At 36.9% G+C, this 9,206-nt stretch overlaps 1 protein-coding gene across 1 annotated transcript in view; it reads right to left on the bottom strand.

Annotated features, from left to right (window-relative positions):
• LOC137290399 (U6 snRNA-associated Sm-like protein LSm4) overlaps window positions 1-9,206 on the bottom strand; it is a 439,957-nt gene that overhangs the window by 57,228 nt on the left and 373,523 nt on the right. The gene's annotated exons all lie outside the window — the stretch shown is intronic.

Genomic DNA, 9,206 nt, shown 5'->3' with positions numbered 1-9,206 from the left:
ATAAAAAACAGGTAGTATCAGATGATAAAGTACCAGATCATATCAGATGATAAAGTACCAGATCATATCAGATGATAAAGTACCAGGTTGAACCAAGAGATAAAGTACTAGGTCATGGCAAATGATACAGTAGCAAGACGTATGGAGTGATACAGTACCAGATCGTACTAAGTGATAAAGTACTAAGTTGTATCAGGTGATAAAGTACCAGGTCATACCAAGTTATAAAAATACAGGTCATGCCAGATGATAACATGCCAGGTCATATCAGTGATGGACTACAAGGTCATCAGGTGATAAGTACTAGGTCGTATCGCATGATTACGTACAAGGTCGTATAAGGTGATGGAGCACTACATTGCATTGAGTGATGAAGCATTAGGTCATCTTGAGTGATGAAGTACAAGATCATACTGAGTGGGTTGCATCAACTGATGAAGTGCAAGGTCACACTGAATGTGAAGCACTAGGTTACAACAAGTGATGACGTATTGAGTCACATCAAGCGATGAAATATTTGGTCACATCAGGTGATGAAGCACAATGTCACAATGAGTGGTGAAATACAAGGTCACATTGAGTGATGACATAGGTCACATCGAGTAGCACTTACTGTGTAGATAAATTTTCTGGTGGGGTGTCATTCACATTACACATGCTTCTGAATAAAATATATCATCACCACCCCCACTAGCCATAAACCATGAATTAACAGGTAATTTATTGTGTTAGATTAGGAGCTAAACAACACAGCTCCTCTGGATCAACCAGATGCCATCGAACAGTTGGAAATTACTTAATCAGCAAAAACGTGGCCCACTGACATTGGGCCAACAGGCCATTACAAATCTTGGTCCTGATGCACAAAGCATTTGTAACATTACAATCCATCGTAACTCAGTACTATGTCACTCCCTTACCTTGCTACACATGCTATGTGGACAGAGTCCCTGTCCCTGACTTCTTGGAAGAGAGTTCTGGACAAACAACAATAAAAAAGGATGTCTAAAAGTATTTTAATTCATCCCCATAACATTCCTCTATCTAGAGACACATAAGAAACTGTACACAGCATAACAGGTTCACTATATACATATAGACACAGTCCTCTCAACATGATATGTCAATGTTTCAATACCCAATAACAGCAGGGCAAAGCTGAGCGTAAGTAACAGGCATAAGTACATCGCCTTGAATATTACCTTCGGTCAAATTTCTTTTGCAGACTAAATACACTTTTGCATAAAATATTGAACTTTGAAATATATACTCTGAAATGACCTTAAACTGACTTTTACAGTTTGATACAGTATCTGGTGGGACATATTTAATATGACCATAAACATCGATTCAATGGAGACTAAAACAGCATGAAGCAAATGGATCAACAATATGATGGCAAACTGGAGCTCATCACACAGACAGGCAACAATATTACAGCACTGGACTCAAACCTTGGACTTTGTTACGATGAGCTTATACATTAACAACTGCCCCAAGCTTCTTTAGAATGAGATGACCCAAAAATATCATGGATGATTTTTATGAAACATTTGATTGCGTAAGTTTAATGCCAGTTTGAACAGTATTATTTATTTTTTTTAATCACTTTATTTCTTTTTCATTATTATTTTCTCATACCATATTTCAGCTTACAGAGGAATGAAGGACCCAAATTGTTCATGGAACTGAGCAAAACCCATGGCTGGGGTCTACAAGACCATGAACTGAGCACTTAGAGTGTCCAGCAAAGGGAGATAACTCTAATCAGTGAAATGTGGAGGCTGAAAACATAGGAACATGATAAGCCTCTAAAATAATAGACCTACAGATTTAATGACCGGATGCTTCTAATTCACAATCTCTGTAAAGCATAAGTGTTCAAAGTGTTCAAAAACACTTTGGTTTTATGAAGAATAAAAATGGGAAAGCAAGAAAAATAAAACTTTTTGTATCTATGATCACCATGACAACACTTGATGGTGAATAACAAACCATGATTTCACCCATCACATACCGTACACAATTATTCCTGTAGGTAAAATATAGAAGAGAGACTGACAATTTTACATATCTTTGGCAGTATTGCACCATGGAAACAAGAAATGTTTTACAGATGGAGATGCTATGCAGTCAGTGATTCAATATATACTATCATCTCAAAGTTGTCCCTATGATATATACTAGTAACCCTCTTTTGGCACCAAACTGACAATGAATTCATCATGATATGAAGTATGAAAAGTAAAATACCGGGTCATTTATCATGAACATGTAAACAACTTGATGTAATGACAATGACATATCTTGTTTCTTGGTCAATCCAGGTTAACAATTTATAATAACACACCTCTGTGTAAAACAACTTATTTGACACAAATTATTGAGTGAGCTAGTAATAAACATTCAAATGTTTGGTCAACCCGCAAGACGGAACCCTACACTGAAAACACTGTTCCTATTACATTGTATTGGTATTAGGTATATTACTCAAAATAAGTTGAGGAACACATGATTATTTCATGTAACTACGAATTTAATATGAATTTAAATTTCAAGAACACATGTTATCTGGTTACAGTTAAATATCAATAAAACTCATTGACAAATAAGATAGGACGCCGAAGCAAACCTTTGTTAATGTAAGAGCTCTAAACAATAGTTTTATTGGTAAACTGTTTGCAGTGTGCACAGACAAAACAAAGAGAAAAAAGTGTTAAAGTTGCAGTTTCACATGTACATTTCCCCACTCTCATTATACACCTTGAACTTCGGAATTAAATGAAAAAAAATGTATTCTCAAAAAATTCTATCAATAACAAGAAATACAGTGCATATAAGATTTCTGAACTAATTAGTACCCTACCGCTAATAAGTAATCTGTGTATAATAGACACACTGAATATTCTTTCAAATAAACTGAAACTACAAGATTATCTTACACTACTTCCATTGTAACACATCAAACAAGACCCTCACTGATGTCATCAATCCTTTTACTGTAATTTACAAAGCACTTGGTAATTGCATCCAAAAAAGAGTTCTCTAAAACCTGAGTAACCTCAGATCAAAGAGGCAAACGTTACCAAACAATACATTCACTGGTTATTTAAAAAAATTCAAAACCCAGATCAAACAAATTCAAATTAACTCCCTGTGCACTTGTGATTGATGTATAAATACTAAGCTAGGTAATCTGTCTCTCGCTCAATCTTTGCCTGTCTCTCGCTCAATCTTCGCCAGGACAGTAATGTGTTAAGAGTACTGGATATGCAGAGGTCATTGGATTTAGGACTGGAATTTAAATTGCTCACTTCACTCACGAAGCACAAGGTCATCAGGACAGAATGTATCATGTCATACTCAGTGACAGAGTACCAGGTTGTACCAAGTGATAAATGACCAGGTGGTACACTGTGATAAAATACCAGGATGCCCAGAGTCATAAAGTAGCAGGTGATATCAAGTGATGTAGTACCAAGGTATATCAAGTGACGTAGTACCAAGGTATATCAAGTGACGTAGTACCAAGGTATATCAAGTGACGTAGTACCAAGGTATATCAAGTGATGAAGTACCAGGTCATCAGATGAAAATGTACCAGGTTGTACTGAGTGATGAAGTACCTGCCATACCGAGTGATAAAGCACCAGGTTGTATTGAGTGATAAAGTACCAGGTTACATCAGGTGATAAGGTACCAGATCGCATCAGTGATGGCCTATAAGAACATACATACTTTCGATCTGCCATGGAGAAGAGAGAACACATCTGTCACTGATGAATCTAACAAATTTACCTTACAGAACTATAGAAAAGGCTTTGTTTCTAAACCTCAGCTTTGGATTTTCATTAAACGCTCTCATACAGGAACCGCTGAAACATACAATACATGCAATGCCACTGTCCCTATTACTAAGTTTGTTCAATGACTAGATTGGTTTGATTATGCCCAGTAGTTAGCATTAAACAGGAACTTATTGTTCCCAAGTGATACCAGACTCATCTGAATGAAGACTCTCTCAGGATGATGTACTCCAAAACAGTTTTTTCCTATGTTATATATCCCTTGGGTGTCTCATGTTTACAAGAAGGTATGGTTTGACATTGCTCTGAATTGTATTTCAGTCTAAAAAGTCTCAGACTTTCAGCTTAAATCATGAAACAAAACCGCTCATTATATTAGTACTGGAAAACTGTTAGGTGTTAAATCTTTTGACATAGTGTATCATTCAGCCTGACTAGTGGAAGTATAATTTAACCAAATACACCATTATACAGTAAAGCTGGGCTTTGAACTGTAGACTACAGGGATGGAAATAACTTTAAAATTGCCAGTATACTCAGGTGCAGTGGCACATAAAAAATACCTTGTCCTGATAATTTTTCCACTAAACTGTCTGATTTTTTGGTTGATTTTTAAAATAACACCATAATTCAGTAATTAAGACTGGAAAGTCAACTAGACACCAGTACAGCATGATATACAAATTTGCTTGCTCGACAGAAAAACACGCTGAACTGGATTCTGAACGATTTCCACCCCTGGATTAGCTGATTTCATAGGTAAGTTAAATGGGTGAAGTGAAAAACAATATGCATCGTTATACAATACTTATTTTGATATCATGGTTGAAATGTTACACAAAATTCCATATCTTTCATGTTTTGAGACATATGCCATCATCGATATAATATAAATGAATTCCATCATAATTCAATAGCCATATTCATAAATGAAATAGTAACTTGAGACCTCTAAACTGAGATCCCTATAAACTGACACAAAATGGCTCTTTGCAATGAACTTTCTAGCAATAATACATGTCCCCTTAATATATCTAACAAACATCATGACATTGTACTGTTTCGTATCATGATCTAACTTTTCAATAATATATTCATATCGTAGCAGAGAGTACTGAAATACTCAAAACATGCAGAGTGAGTGAGTGAGTTTAGATTTACAGTGCTCCTAGCAATATTCCAGCAATACCATGGTGGGACACCAGATATGGGCTTCACACATTGTACCCATGTGGTGAATTGAACCCAAGATTTCAGCTTGCCCACTGTCCCCCACCAACATGGAGTCTAGTGACACTTTCCCAACACCTTATTTTAGTCATATCAAAGTGTGGCAACTTTGTGTGGGATGAATCTTTTAATAATGCAAAAATAATACAGGTGTCAATGTTTACAACATTCCTGAAACCAGTAAGAAAGGGTATGGTGCAGGCACACCGCAACAATCATGTCATACCAGGGATTCAAACCAACAAGAAGTTGACTGACACAACAAAGGGACACAATCCTAAACTGACTGCAGACTGAGTGATTATTAGATAATCATGATATATTCTCCGCTAACTGGCAACTGTTCATCTTGACACCACACAGCCAAACACGGCATGGCTTGTTGTACCCATGTTGGGAATTGAACCCAGGTTTCCAGTGTGACAAGTTAACTCTTTAACCACTAGACCATCCCAACACCCTGGCATTATGATGAGTGAGTGAGGGAGTTTAGTTTTATGCCACACTCAGCAATATTCCAGCTAGATGGCTGCGGTCTGTAAATAATTGAGTATGGGCATTATGATGATTGGTATTTCACCATGCACAACGAGACAGACAGAATTAAAGTGTAATTAAATTAACACATTGTCACAAATGAATGCATAAACTGTCAATGTAAACACCACAGAAAAAGCATGGAACTTGAAGGAATAGAGTGCCAGCTAAGCCATATTCAATGCACGCATGCATGCACGCACGCACGCACCCACACACACCCACACATACACACATATCTTGGGGAAATTTCATACTTTACAAAATAGCACTTCATAATTCAATATCCATCTTCATTTATCCAGGGTAATTTATCCATCCTGCAATAATAAATACCCTGGATCCATGCACCAATACATCATCATTGCAACCACTCACTTTACTTAGTTTCTTTCTCTTTACTTTTTTTACATCTATTTTCAGGAGAATTTCAATAATTTCAATCAGGCTATAAATGAAGCTAAGAGGATGAAGTGCTCACCTATTTATCATACTGTGTGATAATCATTATCTTATAGCATTATCTTGGTCTTCTTTCATGTCATGGTCATATATCATTGGTTATATACAGCTCAAAAGAAGTTGAAAACCTGATTCTTTGCCATGTTTCCCTGTGCTGATATGAAAGAAATGGGTGTTCCTTAACTTCTTTTATGCAGTATATACATGGGAAAAGTTTCTGTCAGCTCATGCATGACATATCAATACCACACTCAAACTTGTGTTTGCACTTCCAGTCTCACTGTGCCCAAAAAATATTATCATGAACCAACAAGTCACCAGTCATATCTCATTTGTAACCATAGTAACAAGGTAACTGATAACACAAAAACAGATTTGTAAAATTTAGGACTTTACAAGTTTGTGCAATAATTAGCATGATAAAACATGTAGATATCATGGCAATCCGCTTGACATAGTTGTATATAGATACTTATCAATCCAGGTTACAACAAAAAAACTTATATCAAAAAGATAACATTTCTTTGCTTCACAAAGATTCACATGCTAAGCCCTTGCTTTTACCAAAATATACATGCAGAAATGAATTAAAACAATCCACAAACTGCTGCTGATTTGCATTACAGTGAATGACTACTGAACTTTCTGTGTGATCAAACTACTTTGTGACAGCATCCATCATGGTTGCCCAAACCAATCTCTCTTGCTTTTTAAGTCCTTACCGGACTCTCTTGCTCCTTAAGTCTGGGACAGTCTCTCTTGCCCCCTATGTCCAAACCAGTCTCTCTTGCCCCTTAAGTCTGAACCAGTCTGTATTGGCCCCTAAGCCCCAACCAGTCTTCCTTGCCCCAAAAGTCTAAACCAGTCTCTTTTGCCCTTTAAGCCCAGCCTCTCTTGCACTCTAATTCCAAACCAGTCTCTCTTGTCTCTCTGACAAAAGCAGAACACTCACCATGAGCAAACCAGTTCTGGTTTTATCCCCTTAATATTGAGCATCAGGCAGGAAAATAACAAGTACCATCTTATGCTGGCTTTTGGAATGACACAGATAGGGACTGTGCCACAACACTCCACTCTCCAGGCAGACGCTCTATCCATGAAACTTGTAAGAATGTGGAAGGTTCAAATATAGTTCCAATGCTACAAGATAATGAATGAATGAATATGGTTTTATGTCGCTTTTAGCAACATTCTAACAATATCATAGCAGGGAACACCAGATATAGGCTTCAAACATTGTACCCATGTGGGAAATCAAACTTGGGTTTCTGGCATGACGAGCCAACACTTTAACCACAAGGCTACCATCCTGCCACATAAAGAACACCACAAGAGAAATAACACCTGGTTGAAGATGATGCAATATCACGGTTTCATTACTGCTTAATATCACAGTAACCTTATAACAACACATATAACCTTATATTATCATTAAATCATGAATATACTTACTACACACAAAAACATATTTTTAACATGCCTGAAAGTCATCTTGCACATATTGCACATCTTCAAAACAAGACCAGTTTTCTAAACGATGTAAGTTGAGCTTACCTGTAATTTTGATATAGTTTCAGTCAAGTCTCACTCATAAAGCTTGATAACGCCCAAACTTTAAAGCCTTTAAATTTTGTTTAACATGTCTACCATATTATTATAACTCAATGAACATTGGTATGGTGCTGATAAAATGTTACATCGTAACAGAATCTTAATGGTAGCAACCTTGAATCAGAAATTTGTGGTCAAAGGGCCCTTGCATGCCGAAGGGATGCAACTCTGCCATTTTAGAAATGTAAAAGGAAGCATAGTAGGCACTCTCTGAAATATTTCGAACATTCTCAACAGGCAACAACACAAATATACAGGATAAACATTTTTGGTTGTTGAGTCAATCTCACATTATGTACATCACAAGCCAACTCTCTGCCTTCCCAAATGTTCTCAGCTACTCCTCAGTGTCATACATTTAGAACCTGCTAATTCAACAGTTAAAATTATAAGAATTTAGTAATGCTGTAGTTCTATGAAAAAAATGGAAACCTGCTTAGCAAGCATATCAAAGTGGTTATACATAACTGGTTTACATATTATGCCATTACAGTCATTTTAAAGAAGCCACCATATGTCATAACACATGGTACATTTGTACATACATTTGATTTAATGTTCACATACATTCTTGTCATGTGGTGATGGTCTGGGTTCATGACTATGATGGACAGAAATAATACAGAGTCATGGAATCATCAGGCTGAGAACAACTAAGATGTTTAGTGAACAAGGCCACGTTGTCTGCATGAAGTCATCCAAACACAACACCCCAACTTTGCATATTGTGTGTTCAACTGCCATCAGCAGCATTCTTCATCTTTGGTATCCACACAGAGGCTGATAATGTCATTTAAAACAAATTGTCAGCACAAACAAATACAAGAATAAAATCTTCAATACTTTAATATATTCTGTCCACAAAATAGCACTGAAACACTTTCATTTTCTTCTTACTTCACCTCTTGGTTCCATCTGTGATTGTAGGAATCTGCATGTAAGTACATGCATTAAAGCAAGTCATTCTTGCTGTTTCTTCACTTGAATTTGACACTGAGTTGTGATGAAGTTTGTTATGAAAGAAATGTTGTGATTTATAATGTATTGCACAGTCCATTCAATGCTGGTTTGGAAAGAATATCATAATAACCATTTGATCATACAGCTGTCATCTCTTCAATCCGTTAAATAGAAATTACCTCACCCATCTGAATACTTTGAAATTTATCCAAGGTGATATTGTCAGCTGTTGAAACCAGCAATTTGTTGAAAACACACTCACCATTACCAGATGAACTAACTGATGTACACTTACACAGTTAGTTAATTCTGTAAAAGAGAAACAGACAGATGCACTGCCAAATGTGTATGTACATGTTGATTCACAGCTCGAACGCCTTTCTTCCCTGTCCTGTCATTCACAGCACAATCCATTCTCCCATGGGAATCTTCTCTGGAATTCACTTCATTCAGTCTCGACATTCTGCACCGTCGCACTCGTCGTCAGCACACCGCCACAGGATGCAGTTGCCGACACAGTTGTAGCAGATGAGCGACACCGCCGCCAGGAACACGATGCTGCATATCGTGCACGGTTTTCTTACCAGAAAGAAACTTGTC

Source organism: Haliotis asinina, chromosome 7 (genome assembly GCF_037392515.1).
Source record: "Haliotis asinina isolate JCU_RB_2024 chromosome 7, JCU_Hal_asi_v2, whole genome shotgun sequence".
Classification (NCBI taxonomy): Eukaryota; Metazoa; Mollusca; class Gastropoda; order Lepetellida; family Haliotidae; genus Haliotis; species Haliotis asinina.
Note: the sequence above shows the minus strand (reverse complement) of the source record. Positions and strands in the feature narration are given on the sequence as shown.